The sequence below is a fragment of the Ursus maritimus genome, unplaced genomic scaffold, assembly GCF_017311325.1.
Source record: "Ursus maritimus isolate PB19 unplaced genomic scaffold, ASM1731132v1 scaffold_2, whole genome shotgun sequence".
In the NCBI taxonomy this organism is placed as follows: domain Eukaryota; kingdom Metazoa; phylum Chordata; class Mammalia; order Carnivora; family Ursidae; genus Ursus; species Ursus maritimus.
In genome coordinates, this window is record NW_024424452.1 from 33,210,044 (window position 1) to 33,232,939 (window position 22,896).

Genomic DNA, 22,896 nt, shown 5'->3' on the forward strand with positions numbered 1-22,896 from the left:
TATATATATATATATATATATATATATATGGCAATCCTAATGAAAGATTTTTATACAGCCATCAGGTAGGGGAAAATTTGAGTAAAAACTGGGTGTGTACACTGAGATGATTTTGAAATGTGGTAGCAGGTGTGTGTGTGTGTGTGTGTGTGTTTCTGCAGAGGAGAAATTATACACTATTAAAAACAGTTATCTCTACAGTGCAGAATTTGGAATCCTATATTTTGTGTCCCCTTATTCTTTTCTGCTTTGAGTATTTGCAAATGACATGTATTATTTCTGTCATGAAAAAAAAATTAAAAATCAAACTTGAAAGAAATGTCCTCAAACTATTTCACTGTTTACAAACTGAGATCATGATGAAGTTTACTGAGACTCTGGGTGGGGAAGCGGGGGAGAGACTGAGATTCTAGGGAGTAATAAGGGGAAAAGAAGAATCAGGGGATAAAAGGGACATATCAGATGGTGAATGAGGTCAGTCACCCACTTGCAAAAGCAAAACATCACCAGACCAGGCACTTCATACATAGTCATAAAATTCCCTCATCCGTGTGCCATTTTCCAAAGCAAAATCTCTGAACATGTCTCTTTGCTCTGAATTGATAAGGTTACTAATTACCAGGGGACAAGGGCTCTCTGCAGTGACATTTATACAATTCCCTGCCCCTTCATCCAAATCAAACAAGGTAATACTCAAAGGAAATTGGCCAGTAGACTCCCCATACTTCAACTCAGGCAAGTCAAAACCTTTTCAAACCTCAGTTGGCTGATATTAGAATAAGAAAAATAAGATTTAAGAGTCTCGAGCTGAGGATGCTTTCGCGGGTGCAGGAATTATTTATATGTGCATCACTGTGTTTGGCAGATAAATAAGAGGGACGTAATCCCTGCCCTGCGATCTCAGACATATATAGATAAGTCTGCATTAACATCCAATGTAATAGAAAAGTAAAGATGCTAGACAGCATGCCCAAGGTGGGGACCAAAATGGGAACTAAAGCCCAGTTGACTTGACCTCAACATGTCATTTGAGGGAACGGACCAGAGAATACCTCACATTATTCCTCTGGCTTTTAAGTTTAGGGTTCCTTAACAACAAAAGGAGAGGAGGAAGAAGAGGAAGGAGAATGGGGAGAAGGAGGAAGGAGAGAGCTGCTTTAAAATTTATCTTTGCCTTTTATTTATCTAGGAATCAAGAAACGATTGTTTTTTCAGTTTTATCATCTGTCCAATGGGGCACAATGAAACTTGCTCATTTATATTTATGGAATTACTGTGATATTAAAATGAATATATTCATTTTACTATCATATAATCATATAAATGTAGAGATAGACAGATACATAGATAGATAGAATGGATGGACAGACAGAAGATATATAGGTGAAATTTCATTTTGTTATTTTAAAAACTAGACATCATTCCACCATTACTGGCGCATTTCAGCTGAAAAGAAAAGTGCTGGCTTCCCTGGCACGTCTGCTGGAGCTTGGAGGGGTTTCTCTGGCAAGACACCAACTCCCTTGTGAGGAGCTGGCTGCAGCTCTGAGAGAAGGAAACAGGCTCTTGTTACAGTAAATGTCAGCACCAGTGGGAAAACCTTACTAGCTGGCTGTATTCTGGGAACAAATATGTTTTTAGTGGTTCATTGCCTGGAAAACTCAACTTGGGTAGCCCCCAAACCTTTGAGCCTGTGTACAGGGAAGAGTGAGCATTGTCTTTCCTGTTCTGGGTGCTCCAAATTGAAGCCATTGATCATGCTCCATCTCCCTACTTCAGGACTGAATAGAAATGTCTGAATGCCCAGCACTCATGCTGACATCACTTCTATAAATGCTGGCTTGTGTTCTTCTTACAAATATCTAGAAAGATGATTTTCATCAGTAGCTGCTCAAATGAATAAGAGAAATGCTCCAAGGAAAAATTCACTTATTTCTGCATTTGTAAACCTTATCTGCAGTACCTCGGCATAGAGATCTCTAGAATTAGACTGCTCATATTCAAACACTGCTTTGATATTTACTAGGTATATAACGTGAGTGAGCAGCTTTATCACCGTGCCCCTTTGTTTCTCTAACTATACAATGGGGACAATGATATTCCCTAACTCCTAGAGTGATCAAGGATTTAAAATAAAAAGACTGGAAGAGTTTGCCCAGTGTCTCACACTTGGCAATCAATACACCTACTAATAGAAGTAAGGGAAATGGTATCTTTAACAAAAATTTAATGTATTTTGTTATCCATTCTAAAGGAATACAAAAAAAATTGAAAAGCACATCCATTTAAAATAGTTATGCTTAAGTCCAATGTGGTTGGATAATATGGTAATTTAATTATTTCTAGCTCCTGACAAGGTATGGATAAATGAGACAGCAAAGGCTTAGAGGAGATATCAAGTCCCTAATCATTACTTGTAAACTACCTCCTCAAGCCTCCAGAGACTCCTTTCTGCAGAAGGAAGAAGATGGCCAATTATGTTCTAAACTACATAAATAGCAGGGTCAGGAAACCATAGACATGTGCTGCACGTCCTCTGTTTGTGCCAAATTCCACTCAGTATTTTTACTTATTGTGAAAATATCTTCTTGAAAGGAGGGGGAATTAGGTGAGCACATGAAGTGCTGAGAGAAAACAAAATAAGGGAAGGATCAGTAGTTGAGTCAGGAGTGAGTGTCAGGCTGCTGAGCTAAGCAAACATACCTGCACATACTGTGTTTTCCTATTCCTGACCACGGCAGCCATCATCAATTGATCAGGGCACTTCTGCCCCATGAAGCTACCTATGACCGCGTAAGCCTGTACATAGTTGAGCTGCAGTCAGACGCTACCAATCACTGAGAGATAGGAAGTGACATAAAACCATTTTATAATCCCAGACATTGGTCTTGGTAGGAGAAGAAAAAAAAAAAAAAAGGTCTGCAATCATGATGAAGGTAGCCATCTGAGTAGCTGGGAATGTCTTGAGTCAAACCCTAGCAAAAGGGAGTGTAACGTCTATGGAAGAAAGTAGATAGCGGGTTGCTTTGTTCCTAAGCGCCGAAGGTTTGGGGCAGACAAAATGCAATATCGACGAGAGAGCAGTAAAAGACAGACTGAAGGATTCTGAGTTGAACTGGGGAATTAAAGAGGGCTTCTAAGGTTGAAACCTGCAGGACTCATCAATTAAGGGGAAAAAAAAAAAAAAGGATTCGCTCAGCTATCTGTACTAAGAAAGTGCCTGTAAATGGGACACAGGAGTTACAGAAAGCCCTTCGATAAAATGACGATGAGGGTTGTACCTAACAAAGGCTTGGCAGTGGACTGCGTCAATCATACCAAAGAAAGTGGTAGGATAATTATTTGTATTGTGACTTTCTAGTCAATAGAAGTAGGTGATCTTCATGGACTCAATCACAGCAAGAATAAATCCATGGCAATTATTAAAAAGATAACAATTATAAAACAAATGCAATAATGTATTTTACCATAAACATATTCTGTGCTGAATGTGAGGTATTTCACATTTACTGTTTTATGCACTCTTACACAAGAAGGAGGGAAAAGGGGCGGAGAGGGAGAAGGAGGGAGAAAATGGAAAAATAGGAGAAGGTGAAGGAGAAGAAACAAAGGTTTGTTTGCTTGCTTGGATGTTATTTTTTTTATGGCCATTTTATACATTAGGCAATTGAAGCTCAGGACAGTGAAATACCTTGCCTGACATGTGTCAAAGTCAGGAGGAAAACAGCCCCATCTACCACCCAACACATAGCTTTTTACCTCTTTGCTGTACTTTATCAAAAAAACAAACAAACAAAAAAACACAAAAAAGTGGAGCCCAAGAGCAGGCACACTGTTACTGCAACACTCAGGGAGGAGGAAGCAGGCCCCACCATTATGAATATTCCCCTCTCTTTTGAGCACATACAGGTTCCACTATCTTATGATACATGACCAGAAAACACAGTCATTAGACTTTTTTTAGCTTCACACTGTGTCTGCAAGCAGTTCTCCTGCTAACATGGATTCATAAATACACTAAGAAAGTGGGAGGGGCTTGACCTGCTAGCAGTTATTAAGCAATCCTAATCTACAACCACTGAGAACACACTATGTGTAAACACATTCCAGGAGGGCCTTTAATCCATTGATGGATGCAAACATTCATTCAATTATTCAATTATTCAATTATTCATTCATTCATTCATTCATTCATTCACTCATTCAATAAACAAGTCTTTATGGTCAACCAGGTTATGGTTCTAACTACTCAGGAAGGAGCAGTAAATAAGACATATAGGAATTTCAGCCCTTTTCAAGCTTCCATGCTAGTGGAAGAAGACATGAGATAAATTTTCCAAGTATATCATATGTCAAAGGGTGATCATTACAAAGGAGAAAAGTAGCACAGGGAAGGAAATAGGCGATGTTAAGACAGGGTGTGCAATTTTACACATGGTGGTTTCCTCCAGGAAAAGCCACGTGGCTGGGGAGGAGGGAGAGACACTATGGTGGGACAGGAAGCTGGGTAAGTTGGCAAGAGGTAGGGCATACAGATCCTTACAGACCATGTTTTCAGTCTTACTCCAGGAAAAAGACAGGATGCCCCTGAATGGTGTGAGCAGGACAGAGGTACAGTCATGTCTGGATTTGAAAAGATCTGCTGGCTGCTGTCAGCAGAATGGACTATAAAGGGTACATGCTGGTATGCTAACTATTGGTGTAGAACACGTGAGAGAAGGTGGAAGTTTAGACAAAGGTGGAGCTTTTGGAAGGATCTGACAAATTGTTCAAGGGGGAAAATCAACGGGACTTGGTCATTGGCTGGATGTTGGGAGTGGGGAACTATTTCTTCATTAAAACAACAACAACAACCACATTGAAATAGTGAAAATATTCGAGGAGCTCAGTCTGGGATGTGGCCCACCTCTAACCAATCATTCTGGGGATTCTCTTTGAGGTGGTGAGCCCATTCTTGGATGTTAGAGTGAGGTGAGGATGGGAAAGTGAAACCAGCTATAGGTTTATAGGAAGAACTGGAACATTCATTTCAAGAAAGGGTTCTACAAAGGGAAAGTGAGTGAGGCGACATTACAGCAAGCCAAATGTGAGACCAGAAGACATGGTAAGCTTAAAAAAAGAGGAAGAATCTGACCAAAGACACAACAATGAGACAGGAAATGATTCTATCCTGTGCATAAAATTGACAAAGAGTCAAAGGTTACATGAGGTTTGGAAACTTAGAAGCATCAGAATCGTTTTGATAGAAATGGAAAGTTGAAAAAGGATACTGTTTAAGTTGTGGGGAGAAATTAGTTCTATTCTTGTTATAAATGCCTTAAATATTTAGAACAACATACACATGGCCATAATTGCACAGATAATGCTGAGATATGTCAAGAAAAACACAAAACAATTAATTAGTATGACAACTTCCCCCAAGGAAGCAATTCAAATCATTTAGTGAAAAACAAAGATATAATAAAATGCAATCATCTGGTGTCTATATTAGCAATAATTAGTATATATGATCAAAGCCACGCCAAAGATTATTTTCCATTTTAAGTGTGCAAACTACCAACGTTCTGTTGATACAGATGGGAGGTGTCCATCGGCGGAGTCCAGCTATTTGATGGAAGAGAGTAAAGGCAGGGATTTCAGAGGTTTATCGGGCTCCCCAGCAGACTAGGCAGCCACATCTGTACTTGGCAGATGTGAACAAAACTACCTCCTGAAAACTGTGAGCTCTCCAGAACCAGGAAAAAAGAGAGGTGGAAGAACACAGCAGAGAGAATGGAATACAGAGCCCTGAGCATGTGTATGGATGCAGTTGTTCAAATCCTGCCCTCCATCACCAGGGCTCCAGCTCTAGCTCATGGAATGGGAGTCCCAACCCAGCTTCATAGGGACAGTCCTCATGAGGTTTGGGAATTCTGTTCTTTGGCATGAGACAGATGCTAATTCTCTCTCCTTCCTGATTCCCTTTCAAACAGGAGCACATCCATCTAAGCCAGCTGAGTTAGTCCCCACTCTCCATCTCTGGGACAGACATGACTAGGTGATGATGGCACCTTCCCACTCAGCCCCAGGATCTCTATCAAAGAAGCAACTCGAGTGGTAAATACACATCATAGAATACTACTCAGCAAGTAAAGGGAACAAGCTATTGGTACATACAACAACTTGGATGAATCTCAGGGGCGTGGTATTAAGTGAAAAAGGCCAATTCCAAAATGTTACATACTGTACACATTCCATTTATATATTCTTGAGATGACAAAACTTAAGAAGTGAGGAACAGATAGTGGTTGCCAGGGGTTAGGGATGGGGGCAGGGGTAGGAGGAAGTGAGGCAATGTGTGAGGGACTGGGTGGTGCTGTGTTTGCTATGTTGTGGACACAGGAATTGATACAAGTGCTAAACATGCATAGAGCTAAATACATACAGGAGTACAAATAAAACTGGGGACATCTGAATAAGATTAGCAGATTGCATTAGCAGATGGCATCGATGTCTGAATAAGGGCAGTAGATCTTACTGTATGAATTAGATCAATCACAGGTTTTGCTATGCTACAATCATTTTTTAAGATATTGCCCTTGGCGTACAGGGTCTCTGTATTACTCTGTAAGCTTCATGTAAATCGACAAATCTGTAATTACCTCAAAATAAAAAGTTTAATAAGAAAAAACAGTCCTTTGAAGGTCTACCAATGGATCAAAGTAAGCATATAAGTTGCAATCTATTTGTCCTCCCTAAAGTAGATCATAAGGGTTTTATCCATATTTACTTTCAAAACCAAAAAATCTATATATAATAAATCTAATTTCTTGCCTAGATTCTGATTTTTCATAAAAATATTTCCAATCTCTCAACACAGGCTTCAGTGACCACAAACAAAATGAGGTGATATGTGGAAGCGCTTCGGGGTGCAGGATTATTGTCAACTCTACCACCACAATTCAGTTTACAGCAGCTCAGCAATAATGCTGAAAATTCAGAGTTCCTACACCCAGTTCTGATTTTGACATGTGCCGAGAGTTTGGAACTGATCTGCTCCAAACCCTGTAGTCTGTGTTGACTCTGATTCTGAATGGTTCTGTCAGCCCCCAGCCAATCCCAGAGTACCATTCCAAAGCAGGATTGCATCTAACTGCTGGCATAACATTTCCTTTGATTCCATGGCAACCCTATATCCTAAGTGCGTTTTGCATGGGCTGCAACCTTCCATTTACCCTACATTCATTTCCAAATTGAAACGGTATCTTGTACTACACATGTCTTCTGTGATAGTTTGTCCTGTGAATTCATTTAATAATGAAGCATATGGTCTGTCTTCCCATTTCAAGAACCTGGGTAGCGTTCACAGCCAACTGCCAGGCATTACATACACAACAAGGAGGAGCTTTTCAGCCTGCAATTCTAAAGCTGAAAAGATGCTCAGGTGAGTTTGCTTCCATTAACCTGAACCAATGAGAATATGACTGCATTCTCCCACACTCAATAGTATGGAAGTTGCTGAATATTTAGTAGCATAATCAAGTATAATAGGGGCAGAATGGGAGAGCTCCTTGCAAATTTCCTTCAGCCTTTCACTGTCTGACAGCAGAGGGTGTGTGTTTATTATTTGAAAAAAAAATGTTGTTTAAAAGGTCCCTTTTTTGCATGTGTGTGAAGAAAACAGGTTATCACATATGTTGTAGGAATGTAAATGAATGAAACCTTTTTGGAGGGCAAATCTTAGCAATATCTATGAAAAGTAAATTGATACAGCCCTTGCAGAACCAAGAAATTATCCTATAAATATACATGTGCAAACACCGAGAGATAGATGTATAAATAGAAGCAGTGTCTGAAATAGAATAAAAAAACTAAACCAAACCATATAAATGTGCATTAATAAGAATTCTATTAAATATCGTTTTATTCATAAATGGAATACTATGAAGCTATTAACAAGAATAAATTAATTCTATATCTAGTGTAGAATTATTATGTATGGCACATTTATTTATATATACTAGAGTACCAGCTGAAGTTTTCTTCTTTCTCTGTTTTTCCCTTCCTTCTTTCCTCCCTCCCTACCCCCCACCCCCTTTAGTGGCTGGCAAATTGTTCATGGACCAATTCCTGGGAATATTGTTACTTCTCTTATTCCATAAGTCCTTTCTCAAGATCTGCTCCTCTAAGGAGGCCTAAAGATAACTGTGGAGTGGGGGACATAAGAAGTTGATATTCAAAGGGTATAAAGTTTCAGTTATACTATATGAATAAATTCTAAAGATACGATGTACAACATTTTAAAGTTAGCTCTTTCAGAATATTTAGGGAAAAAAATCCCCACACTTTGTTTCAGTTTTGATTGTTAAAAATGTATATATCATCATGGTACTCAGCCTGTTCAAAAATACGCATGCTGAGAACAATTGCTGATTTTTCTAAAATGAGAGACTCTGGGAAATTTGCATTAATATCATAAACACACACACACATACAAACGCTATATTTCAGCTCTATAGTAACTCATATTATATTGAATCTACTTTACTCAAGACAATATGATTTTTTGAGACTAAAGTTATTCAAAGCAGAGTTAAAGTCTCTTTTCTACCACTCGCTATATAAATTTGACCAAGTTAGCAAACTCAAATTCTAGTTTCTCCACCTATAAAGTGGGTTTGATAAGGTTGTTACCTGACAAGGTTGTTGAAAATATTAAATGAAAAAATATCCACAGAGGATTTGATAAACTGTCTATCCAATAGTAAAGTTCAATTAATATTACATATGGTACATGTAAACACATGCACACATGTGCACGTACACACACGCACACACGCTTGCAGGCAGAGGGTCTGGCAATTTCCCAAGCTAACTTGTATGACTGCCTATTACCATTTTCTTTTTTTTTTTTTTTTTAAAGATTTTATTTATTTATTCGACAGAGATAGAGACAGCCAGCGAGAGAGGGAACACAAGCAGGGGGAGTGGGAGAGGAAGAAGCAGGCTCATAGTGGAGGAGCCTGATGTGGGGCTCGATCCCATAACGCTGGGATCACGGCCTGAGCCGAAGGCAGACGCTTAACCGCTGCGCCACCCAGGCGCCCCGCCTCTTACCATTTTCTTACAATAGTTTGTTTATCTTTACCAGCTTCTCTTTTTTTAAAGATGTTATTTATTCATTTGACAGAGAGAGCCAGAGAGAGCACAAGCAGGGGGAGAGGCAGAGGCAGACGGAGAATCAGACACCCTGCTGAGCTGGGAGCCCAACAGGGGGCTCGATCCCAGGACCTGGAGGTTATGACCTGAGCTGAACGCAGATGCCCAGCCATCTGAGCCACCCAGACATCCCTATCTTCACCAGCTTCAAAATGCCTTCTTCAACTCTAAGAAGAGTGGGTGTTCAGCTCAATCTAACATAAGGAAGAATTTCTTTCTTTTTTTTTTTTAAGATTTTATTTATTTATTCGACAGAGATTGAGCCAGCCAGTGAGAGAGGGAACACAAGCAGGGGGAGTGGGAGAGGAAGAAGCAGGCTCCCAGCAGAGGAGCCTGATGTGGGGCTCGATCCCAGGACCCCGGGATCACGCCCTGAGCCGAAGGCAGATGCTTAATGACTGCGCCACCCAGGCGCTCCCAAAATTTCTAACAATTAAAGCCACACAAAAGTGACTGCTTTGTGAGACAGTCCCACCACAGGGTATTTAGGCCAATGTGTGGAGTAAGTCATAAGAAAGATCCCAGGGTCTCTCTGTGATTGGGCTCACCTTCAGGATCCCTCCCACATTGGCATAAAAAAGTGTGCCATGCACTTTAGTTGTAGTTTCTCTAATCTATAGGAGGAGAGATATGGCTGATGCTCAGTCTTCTACCTGTGGTATTTTTCACCTGCCTCCTTTACAACACAATAGCATGCAACTGTTTGTGTATTTATAGCACATCTTCCTTTGACTGGAAATTCTTGAGGTAGTGACTTGATCCCATTTATCTCTTCATTTCACATTGCTTGGCACACAGTAGGTGCTCAATGAATGACTTTTGGATGACAAAATAAATCCTGCGAAGCAATTGGAGTGCCTTTCTATCTACAAAGTTTTTCCTATAAAATCTAGACATTAAGTATTCTGACAGAATATTTTTTAAAAATCTGCTGTTAAAATATTAATAATGGAAGCAGCAGCGATGATGGCAATGATGTATAAACTGAAAAGTAAATCCACAGAGATGTCAATAGGATGTTTTTGTCTCTTTATTTCCACTCTCCTTATTTGAGAAGGGATGTTTTTATCAGCTTTAATGCCTAACTAGAATAATTTACATCTATCTCCTTCCCCCCTGGTATCAAGAGCAAAAGCATCTGATGGCTGCATTCTTTGGGGAACCTTTCTCACAACATTTTCCCCCTCACAATGACTAGTTGATAACAAGCACAACAATAAAGTAGATGCCCCCTCTATGCAATAAATGTCCTCTGTCCTTAAGTCAAAATTTTCCTGGAACATGGGATTAGGAGGAAAAACTACAATAAAAGATTGCATTTATAGCTTGGCCATAGAGACTAAATCAGATCATGTTTATTGATTTATTTCAATCAATAGACATGGGAAAGTTCAGGAGATTTTGACCCATGCCTCCAGGTATGCATTTGAGAGAGGTTTTTACGCAGCCCCAAAGCTGAGTTATTGCAGACTGAGAAAACGTTTGTGTCCACCAAGCGACACAGATACAGTCATAATAGGAGGGAAGGAGGGAAAGCAGCTCCCTTTCTTTTTCCCTCAGACAGACCATAACATTAAAAGACAGGTTTTGCACAAAATATTCAACTCTGTCATGTTTCTATGTACTTAACTAAATAATAACCAAACACAAACAAACAAAATACCAGAATCATAAATAGACACACTCTGGATAAAAATAAAAAGGGTTCATGCAGTGACAGTGGCCATTCCTTGGGTTACACCTTGCCCAGATTACCTCTGTTCTCAGGAGCTAGCTCTGTCTGTTATGGGTCCCTTAGAGTCTTCCAAAAAAAAAATCTGTTCCTCTGTGCTAGGCTCTGTGCCACTTACTATCTGTTGTCTCTTCTAGGTAGGGAGAATAGTCTGCCATGTTTGGACATAAAATCCCATGTTTATATTCCATAAAGAACTCGTCTAAACTATTATTTTTCTGCCAGAGCTGAACTAGCCACTTGTGTTTCTCATGCTGCATCATTTCCAAAGCGAAATCAATTCCTTCTCACTGACATGTACACCCACCAGGCTCATGTCTTTTTGATGACACTGGCACAAAAGAGAGGCCACCGGCAATGATGTAAATGGAATCTAAAGACCTTACTGCACATCTTTACCAAGGCTGCAAGACCAGCTATTTGGGAGCACCAGACTTTACGGGTGCCATTTTTAAAGAAGATAAAGTTCACGTTGAGATCAAAGCTTTAATGGGGTTTTGAACTGTGATTGGTATGAAGAGTTAATGGCAACATTCTTTGACTATCAGCTCAGCCAAAGGAAGGGATGAGGTAGTGGATACACCTGTGGAGCAGTAAATCCACGTTCTGTTTCTGGCCCATCATCTCTTCCTCATTTCTTCCGGTAGCAACATTTCTCTTTCTGCTGGTAGAGTGCTTTCCATGCAGTGGGCTTAGTAAAGCCAGGCACACTGCACCTGTGATAATGTTATTGATACATGGTCTTGACTGGAATCTGAATTTGCTCTCCTTCTAGCCCCAGGGGTCAGTCCAGGAATGAAGATGTAGTCTGAATAGAGTGGATACCTCTCTAATTTTATACATGGAAGCTAGAAGGGAGAGGATCATGTTTTACTTCAAAACATAAGCTGTTAAGAATACAGCCTGGAGGCTACAACTGGCCACAGGGAGAAAATCTGCTCAAGAATGAAACCAACACTCAGAAGGAAGTCAAAAGATGGAGAATATGGGGCGCCTGGGTGGCGCAGTCATTAAGCGTCTGCCTTCAGCTCAGGGCGTGATCCCAGCGTTCTAGGAATGAGCCCCACATCAGGTTCCTCCGCTGGGAGCCTGCTTCTTCCTCTCCCACTCCCCCTGCTTGTGTTCCCTCTCTCCCTGGCTGTCTCTCTCTCTGTCAAATAAATAAATAAAATCTTAAAAAAAAAAAAAAAAGATGGAGACTAGACATACCATCAGTTACATTATTTGAACCCTTGGACCCAGCCCTACCTGAAGAAAATATATCTTTTGGATTTCTTATTTCATGAGCCAATAAATCTCATTGTTAAAAAACAAGATTAAATTTGTTGGAATTTAATTTCCATCACTTGAAATAAAAAGTGTTCTGATGGATCCAGTGATAGAAAAGTGTGACCCACTTCTAATTCTGTGGCTGGCTTTTAAAAATTCACTTTCCCAAAGAGGTCTGATTTTAGCCAATATGGCTTCTGGGTCAACAAAAACCTTGCCTTCTGACAACTTCATGAATGACAATGCTGGGATGCTGGTGGGGGCTCAACAAAATCGTTCCTGAAAACAGAACGTACTTTACAGCCTCTTTCACTTGAGGGAGAGAACTCCTGTGCTACCATAAAAATAATTTTGGAAAGAAGTGCATCTGCTTTCAGAAAGTGTCTGCCAAGATATGGCCTGATGTAATTTAAAATGGCTAAGACAATCAGCTCGAAAATTAAGGTTTCTAATGGGAACACCTACTCAGCCCTAATAATAGGGGAACTACCATCATAATTATAATGTGGTGCAAGCAGGCACATCATTAACTAACTTTTCTCAGCTACTGCAATTAACAAGCATCAATAGATTGAGTAAATTATTAATAACCCACACATGCTCCAGTGCACACTGCTGGCTCTATTTTTTTTTTTTTTCAAAGAAAGAAGCAAAAAGTTAACAGCTGATATCCAAATAATCTTTGATTTATCTCCTTCACAACATTACTGTACCTTTTAATAATTCTTTCTGGAGGAGATAAGAGTTGTAAAGAACTAAGTAGTGAGTAGAGACGGAAACAACATGGAAGTGAGTGATGGAGTCTAACAGGGAGACCATCCTCTACGAGTTGATCAAACAGCCCCATTCCTTCCTTCCTCTGTGGCGTAATCATTTATGGAATTGCTGTTATCATCAATGAGTGCTAGTAAGGGTGGAAGTTGTTATGGCTGTGACTTTATACAGTGTAGTGTGAATCAGCAGTTCTCAAATACAGCCTAGGGACCGATTTCGGTTTATGATGTTCACAAATAATCTCCTCAAATCATGGGGCATTAGCACAGGGTGGGCCCCAGCCTAATATGTAAGCGATAAAGAAGACAAAACAAGAGAGCCAGAAAAGAATTAGGGGACATAGTCAAGGCTGCACAAATAAGTTAGCAAGTCTTTCCCCTGCACTGAAACTGTTGTCAGCCCTAAGGTAAATAAAACACAGTCCTTGTCTTGAAGGCGTGCATGTTCTAACAGGAAGAGGCTAGTGAACAGCAAGCATCCGTCAATAGACGAAGAAAACCCTCTGGTTGGAATAAACACAAGGGAAGAGGAGGAGAAGGGCAGGCAACTCAGCCCGGGGCAGAAGGTTCACATACAGCTTCCCATAAGATTTAAAATCTCTGCTGGATTCTTTAATGACAGGGGGGAAAAAAAAGCAGTGAGGTCGAACAGAAGTGGGAATGGTCCCAGCAGAGGCCACGCTGTGCACAAAGGTGGGGGCATAAGAAACACGTGGCATGTTCCCGGAACAACAAGTCACCTGATGCAGTTGGAGTGTAGATGCGATGGTGCGATGGCCAGATGAGAAGGGATGTGTCAGGAACAGATGCTCTCTGCTGAGAGCCACGGCCGGCCTTTGAGCAGCCTTCAGTAGGAAGTGACACAGTCAGGCTCTGCTGATGAAAAGATCCCTAGGGCTGCACTTGGCAGAGTGGCGTGGACAGGGGGTGTGGTGGGGGAAGGAAAAGACCACAGGGAGTTTGTGCCAATCCATGCGAGGGATGTGAGTGGTCTTCACCAAAGACTCCGCAGTGGGAACGCAGCAGGGAATCAACAGATGTATTTTTGTGATTATCAGGAGATAAAACCCAGAGACTTGACTCTTCACCCTGGGTCTCGGGTGATGTGACTGACAACTGCCAAGTCCTTAACAGGCAAACAGCCACACAGCAACTGTTACCAGATTGAAACACCACCAGGAAGTCTGGTAGCCTTGGCTCTGGGTCAGATATAAAGGTGCAGGTTTGAGAAAACTGAGCTGCAGGAGATGATTTCCAGGACTTGGTTTTTCTCTTCCATCCTGATAAACTGGGTCTTCAAAGACCATCCCCTGCTGTGAGGAAGGGACTCTTTCAGAAAGAAGAAATAGCAAGTATAGGGTAGGTAGACCATAAGGCCTCTGACCTTGAAGCAATCTATCAAATAGGAAAGGAGCAGAACTCTATGGCTCCAGGTATTTCTGTCTTGATGCCTCTTTCAAGAAAAAGGCATCAGACTGAATGACTTTAGGCACATGCCGAGTCATCTGGCTGAGTCCTGTGAGCAGGCGGAGGAATGACAAAGGTGACCTGTAGGTCACTCTGCTACAAACATACTCAGAGCCTGTCTGCGGGCAAGTGCCTGGGGCTGCTGGACTCAGGATCAGTCTCAGGCAGGCTCTGCCTCCCAGGCCTCTTCGGGTTTCTGCTCAAACGACTGCCTCATTTTGAGATCATTCAAGCATGTTAAAACTGTAGACAGCAGAGCAGCACATCTATTCAATGATCATTTAAACTATACAACTGGAATTTATCACAAGTACAAGGGAAAGGGTGAGTCGTTAGAAAATCAAACTTGGAAAATCTCCACTCTCGATCAAACAGCTATGCTTTCTGCCCAGGGAACTGGGCACTGCAGTCTTAAAACACTAAAATGTGTCCAGCCTCCTCTCAGTGTCCAAAAAGGATCTGAGGTAGAGACGCATTCAACAAAAGAGGTGTTCAAATATGTAAAGGAGGGACTTGAGACAAGGCAAAAATAAAAGAGGGGGGCAGGATAAGAGGGTACAAAAAAAATCATTCTGTGATAGCCTTATATATGCTGAAATCCAGGTCTTGGGCTTTCCTTGTGATGATCATTAAAAGGGAGACTCCTCTACAGAGGGGCCTTGGGTTGTCTTGAAAGCATCTATTAAAAAAGAGACTCCTCTATAGACAATATCTAGGGTACCTTTAAGTTTCACCCATTTATAGTAAACAGTTTGTTGTCATCATAGCTGTTGGTCTGATGGAGTCCAAGCACTGCAAGGTCGAAAGATCTGATCCTGTGAATTAGGGCTGAGAGCCAGCACCTTTTGGTTTCTCTACATTGACGCTGCCTCATTTCCTAGGACTAGCTGTGATCAGATTTGTCCATCCATCTTTGGCCACCTGCTAAAAAGCAACCTTTTCACGTGGTCTCTGATCCTGAGGTGGCGGTTTTTACCTCTGCACACCTCCTGTGTGACTGCAAGCTGCTCAACTGGAAATCACTCCTTGGAAAGCCACTCAGAAGAATATCCCCATCGTCCCTGTTCCTGGTCACACCTTCAGCCTTATTCCACTAATGGCTTCCAGGGAACTCCCGTAACACGTCACAGCCCTTATGGTCCTTCTTGTTTGATATCAAACCCAACAAGCTGTTTGAGCAGATTTCTCCTGAGGAACAAACTACGTAATCACCCATAGCAACAGCAATGATGGCAAGGTGGAGGCAATGGGGGGGGGGCACTTTGGCTTCTAAAACATTAACTATGGCTCTTGGCTGGTGAAGTAATAGAATACCGTGTTATATGATACCTACCCCAGCTACCACAGTGGAGATCTCGGGCAGGCTTGGGAACAACATGAAGACCCATAATAAAGTAGAATGCAAATATCCACTAGAACTAGAATGAAGGCGTTGTTCCATACGTCACAGGTATACTGCTCTCGCTTTGTTACAACGAGGAGCTCACGAAGAGCTGGAGAAAATACTAATGTTAACCCCACTGTCCTAAGCAGCGTAGCCCTCTCTAGTACCAGAAAGCTGAGGTCCCCTTTCATCCAGTCACCAGCCCCCGTCAGGGCAAACGAACGGGCGGGTAGGTAAGGGGTCAGCTGGTTCAGCCAGGTATGCGGACGTGGCAATATCCTCTCTGCTTCGGCCTGGGAAGACCGTCACTGCCAAGTACATTTTCAAAGGCAAGATACATTATAAGCAAGCAGAGCTATCATTTCTAGTGCCAGAGAAAACAAGAATTTCAATACTTGACATTTGCAGTTACTGGACAGGGAATCGGGCTGAGTCTCGGGGGAGATGGAGGTGGAGCTTGAACTGGGGCTAGCAGTTTATGGCCCGGGGTACATGATGTGATGCCATTCCCCTCCCCCATCTAGATGTGCTTAAACACGCGAATCTCATTTTAAATCTTGTTCTTCCCCACTTTAGAACAGTCAGGAGAATGGGGAGTTAGCAGTTTTAATTACAGCACTCTTAGCCCCCAGCCAGGTAATCAAACAGAAGCAAGCAGATGGGGTGAGGGGGTGCAGAGGAGGAAGGAGGAAAGCAGTGGTTGCCACCGAGCGAGGGAGGCGAGCGCATGGCCACTGCTGCTGCTCAGCATGCGGGTCATAGACCTGAGGGGATGCGGGCCTCTGAGAACCAGACCAGCCATATGGGTAAGCTAGGGAGAGGGACTGGGGGTGGAAAGACACACAGCGAGACGCAGACATATTCCTATGTCTTCCCTCTATGGGGCCATGCCCCTGGGATACATCAAGCTCAAAGATACATTGTTGTTTGCTTATTGAAGATTTGCATCAGCACCTAGATAAGCTCAAACTCAGCTATTAAGCAGTCACGAAATGAACAGAGCTGCTAAATATTCTCACTAACATAAGCCAAGAAAACTGAAATGTGGCAATTGCTTACCCATATGAGGATCTGAACTCCTTTTCAGAAAAAGGTGGCAGAGGGAAAGGGGTGGGAGGATCCCCTGGCTGTAGGAAAACCATTCTGAGACCTGTACATACGTACACTTGGAGAGGGATCAGTGTCAAAGGTTGGGTCTGAAGGAGCCATCAAGCCCCATCTGACCCAGGGTTTGCTGAGAAAAAGCACTCAGAGGGAAAGATGCCAGCTAACCCATCCAGAATTCTCATTCCCCCAACCTCCACAGGAGAAGGCAGGAAGGGGGTGACTTTCGAGTAGGCAAAGGCACCTCAGCTCAGAGACACCGCACTTCCTGGAGACCCCCAGGGAGACACAAACCCAATGCTGCTAAATGGCAACCTTCAGAAATCACCTTCTCGGGCCATAAAGACTCCTTTATTCCGTGGCTTGATTTGCTATTGATTTAAGGCTCTTTTTCATAGTGATGCAGGAAAACATTTTATTTTCTCGGATGTAAGTGGGAGGGAGTCTATCCGGCGAAAGTGGGGGAAGGCTGCCGTGCGGAATGGCGCCATCATTTAAAGACACCCCATTACATCCCTAAATGTCTACACGAGGAATTTTTAGAAGGCCTGGACTCGTCTATATCAGGAGCATTTACCTGGGGACCAGGAATCAAGACTGGGTATTGGAAACTGTGGCCCCTAAGTAATAGTGCAAAATGCTGGACTTTATGTATATAACCATTCCTCTGGGAGAAATTTCTTCGCTTTCAACACACCGTATGAGTTCTGAGATTCCCCAAAATGAGGATATCTTCAAGATCACAAAGGCAGTCTATCCTTGCCCTTCCTAAAACAATCATATTAGCAAACCAGAGAGATATGCACATGCTTACCCACCAGATGGCAATTCCTATGCAGACTTTTTTTGCCTCAAAGGAGTCACTTTACACACATATCAACCCTGAACTCAGACTTTCAATCCATCCAAGGGCACATAGGAATCCATATAGAAATGCTCTGAAGACAAGACGATGCTTTAAAGAAAATCATGACCGATTTGGGAAAACCTAACAAAATTGTGCCAACATCTATGAACAAACATTACTCTGTAAGATCCTGGGGGTGGGGCTATTACTAAGCAGTTCATAGTTTCACATGATCCTGCACAGACTTACTGATACACAGTAGATGCTGTGAATAATATAAATGAATAAATAAACGAATTAATGTATGATCGAAGGAAGACCTTCTTAGAAGTTTTAATAATGATGATGGTATTTGTAGAACTGAATTCCTAGGCTCCAGGTCCTTGCTTGCCTCCAAGGGCACAGGAAAGATAAAAAGGGTGAGTGAGAAGAAGCTCTGGGAGAAAGCTACCCCATAAATACAAGGTATTGTTATTTTTATTTTTATTGGTGCTTCTACTGCCTTCAGGGGAGGGGGGAGCATATGTGAATATGGCTAATTTTCTGCTTGACTCCAGACACATTCTAAATTACTGAGCCACATTTTATTTTAAATTGACTAATAAAGAAATCTCACACCCCACACCATTTCACATTTTCTTGGGTCGTTTAATGTTGCCACCTTTCTGCAGTGGCTGTTCTCTCCCTGAGAGCTGGGGGTGGGGTGGGGGCTGGAAGGCGGCTGGATGCATTATCATTGCTCTCTCTCTGTCTCTGTTTCTCTTTGTCACCTCTCTCTTCCTCTCTGTTTCACTGCCCCCCCCCCCTTTGTGGCTATCTCTCTCTCTTTTAATTTGTCCCGATCAAACACAAATATCACCTGAATCAGATGCCTTGCCTTTATGTTCACTTGAAAAAATCACGTACAGCTTTTTGCTTTCCCCTACATAAAAATAAATGGAAAACATTTTGCAAATGTCAAATGCTATATAAAGGGAAAAATATGAAGGACACTGGACACATAAACAATAATACTAATGACAAATTTTTCCTCTCTTAAAGCACTCTCTGCCACCCAGTTCCAATTCTGGAGTTTTATCTCAAGGGTCAGAAACCAGCTATATCATAGGTAGAAATGGATTCTCCCAGGAAAATACTCTCCAAATGTGTCAGCAGATGATATTAAGGAAGAGCGAAGAAAAGGAAAGAAATGACTCAGGGTTGACCATTTCCACTTTTTCACTCATCTATTCACTCATGCAACACTTTTTTTAAGCAAACCTTTTTGCCCCAAATGGTATAAGACATCAAGAATACAATGTATAAAACAGTAAGAGGTGGTCCCGGCCCAAATGCAATGGTCTAAGTGAGGGAGACAGACAAGAACACATACGTGTAAACAAGGCAATGTTTGGTTATGGTGCTACAAATCAAAGTGTTTTGACTGATAAGAGAGAAGGGGAGCAGACAAGGGAAAGTGCCAGTAAGGAAATCATACTGACGTGGAGACCGAAGGTTATGAAAGAGCCAGCCTTTCTCCATAGTGTGGAGAACAGTATCGAGAAGAGCAAATACAGATACTCAGAGGTAGAAAGAATCTGGCCACGTTTCAGGAACTGTCAGGAAGGTAGAGTGGACGATGGGAGCTTGTGGATGACTGACAAGAAATGCGGTCAAAGAGGGACCCAGGAGCTGGATCTTGCCTTGTGGGCATGGTAACGCGTCTGGACTTTTTCCTAAGCGGAATGGGAATCCAATGAAGCATTTTAAGGGGGTGAGTGACATGACAGGATTTATGACTTTAAAAGGCCACTCTGTTTGCCTGCAGGGAGGACAGGCAAGAGCAGAAGCAAGGTGTCCAGGTAGAAGGCTAGTGTAGGCACCCAGCAAAAAGTTCATGGTGGCTTGGACTAGGCTGATGGCAGTGGGGATGGAGAGCAGAAGCTGGGTTAGGATTTCTGGTGAATTAAATGTTAAGACAGGAGAAGTGGGGATTCAGGAAGACTATAGTAGCCTATTTCTCTTTAAACATGTGGAAATGCTAAAGTTAGGTCTATTTAACTCATCCAAAGTACAAGTGGCCTTAATATAGTTATTATCACGGGGTCCTTTATCAGGTCAGGGAGAGTCACAAATACTTCCTCACCCCCTCCCCCAAAAAAGATCCTTGACTCCCTCTAGCAGAATTCCATTTCCGTGCTTTTGCTTTCACCGAAGCCTGCATACTTCCTCTTAAAGCATTCCTCACAACTTCCATTAAATAATCATCGGATAAGGTATACTAGCTGTCTCTCAAGCTGTGTTCTGAGGTCCATCAGAGCAGGGACCTTATCTGTCTTGGTCAGCATTATATTCCCAGAACCAAGCACCACGTCTGGCATCCTGTGGGTACACTGAAATGAATAAATATTGAACATGAATACATGCCCTGCAATTAACTCTCTGAGTTTCCAGACAATGAAGGATAGGAAGGCATCTGAGCCCAGTACTAACACCCACTGACTATTTCCTAGTCTCCTCATAAGGATCCTCCCACCCTCTCCCCAGCCCACTGCAAGTCTAGACACACCAGGCCCATAAAGCCAGAGCCACATTGAACACCATGACTCATGGTTCAGAACCACCATGTATAATCATTGGGAGTTTCCAGGGTTTGCTGGGGGTAGCTTCTGCAGAGCCCTACAAAGCAGAAGGAGTCATCCTTCCTTCTAAATGGAGCTCATCTTCACTCCCTCCTTCTCTCTTCCACTTTCACCCTAGGCTCTGAGACACTTAGAAACCATAACTTGAACCTCTTTTGGAAATGCCAAATTGTTATAAAAGCATTTCATAGAAGAACTCCATGGAACCCTGGTCCTCACAATCCCTCAAGATGTGTGACTCTTTGAAACCCATTACGGCCGCATGAAGGAAACATGGTGGCCAGCGCAATGCTACTTTTCCCATAAGTATCTGCCAGTCCAAGTCTCCAGTCGTCCACTCCTAATTTCAGTAATCATTGCATGGGCTATCACACTGAGATATTCTGCTCTAAGGGTTTTAGATGGGAACTATTAATTCAGATATTTACAAAGGACTACCTACAAATATGCCCCAAAACTCACTGATGTACTCATCTATATATTAAAAAAAATAATTAAGCTCCTACCATGTGCCAGGTCCTGGGTATCCATCAATGAATTAAATAGATAGGTCTCCTCTACTCATTAATTTATCGAGTTGGGAGGCTAGACCACAGAGCAATGAATGTATAATTGCAAGTTGCAGTAAGCAGCGTAAAGAAAATAATGAAGGTTTAGGGGTGGGAAGAGGTAAGCACTTAAATTAGGTGGTCAGGAACAATGGTCAAGAGAAGATGAAGAGCAGATGACACTTATGCTAAATGGTAAAAGTGGGAAGGCACCTACCAACCACTGGATGAGAGAGAGAGTGGAAGACACGGGGACAAGGCTCTGGGTGGAGGGGAGAGCATGAGTACAGACTGAGGCAAGGGAAGAGTCTCCTCTGGCTAACATTTCCAATTCCCTGACGTCAGGCACCACCTTGTCTGAAGAGCCCTGCACCCCACTGCCATCTGCACTTAGCTGTCTAGTCAGCAAACAGACCCTTCTCCTAGGCTGCCATCTTTTCCTCCCTTCCTGCACAGCCTGAACGTCCATGAGCATGCCCTGCTTTGTCATCACCTGCATGCTCCTGGACACTAAGCTCTGCACACTCAACTGAAGCAGCTCCCTCAAAGGTCAACGGTGTATTCCTTGTTTTCAAGCCCAGTCAATTTATTTCTCACTGTTCAACCTCTTCACGGACTGTAATTTTCAGCATTCCAACATTCTTGAAATTCCCCCCCTTCCTTTACTTCTTGATCAAAACCCTCACCTGAAATTGTCCCTGATTTACTCCCGTTGCTGTTCCTCTCCTAACCATCACCAATAAAAATAGCACTAGAAGAAGTTACCCCTACCCTTTATCCCTACTATTTATATAGTACGCCAGGCACCATGCCGAGGATTTTATAAAGCTGGTGGCTACTTTTTGGGCCACTTACTCAGGAATTTTCCCCCTGTGCTTTATCCTCCCACTTTAGTCACTCAGACAGGCAGAAAGGATCCCTTTGCCTCTGGTTTCAAGATGAGGAAATGGGAAGGGGAGGAAGTCAGAGGAAGGATGGAGAGAAAGGTAGTGCTTTCTGTAAGAACCTTTTGCTTTCTGAAGGTCTTTCAGAGTACTTATGTTGAATGTTCTGCATGAAGAATGAGGTATCTATGATGGAAACAGGAAGACAGTAAGAGAAAGAACAGAGGAAGAAGGGAAGGAAAAGGAGAGGGAGAGAGGAGGGAAGGAGAGACAGAGACAGAGAGAAATGTCATGCAGATTACAACAGACATTCCCAGGCACTGGTAAGAAGACAAAAGCCTATGGTTTCATAAGCAGCAGAGACCACCAAAGGGAAATGGGTATGTGGTTCTAGCTTCTACCAAATACTTGGAAGAAGCTTATGGCTAAAGAAATGTGTATTTGGGAAACAAATGAGGTAACAGTCAGGCAACGTCCACCCTCTGACCCTCACCTGTCTAGGTACCACGTGACAGTCTGGATCCTTTGCATAAGGAAGGTTATGTTTCCTGCCCATGAAGTGGAATTTGGGATGAGGATAAAATTAACCTCATTTAAAAATAACACAGAAATGTGCTCCTTCTTGCACAACTGAGACAATTGTGGGCATGGATTCACACATGCATTCTCTCCTTTAATCCTTACAGCATCCGGTTCTCTGGGCATCCAGGCCTCCACATCACCCCCGTGACAGAATGTCCCAGAAAAGTCACCTGACTTGCCCACGCCACAAAGTGGCAAAGCCAAAATGCACAGAAGACAGTCTAATGTCAAAGTTCTTGGCTTTATTTCCTAGGTCTTATTGCCAAAGACCCCATGTGTAGGCTCTTACGAGTTCTCTTCATTCCTTTCTCAGCAATCTTTCAATCTCTTTTGACTTTAGGCATCCATTTCTCCCCACTCCTTGCCGAGTCTGAGGCTTACATCCTAACCTTTTGATTAGTATTGACTGATTACCCTCTCCGAGTCAACCATGCATCCTCCATCGCCAGCCCTTGCTTCAAACCTCTGAGTCATCCTTCTCTCCAAG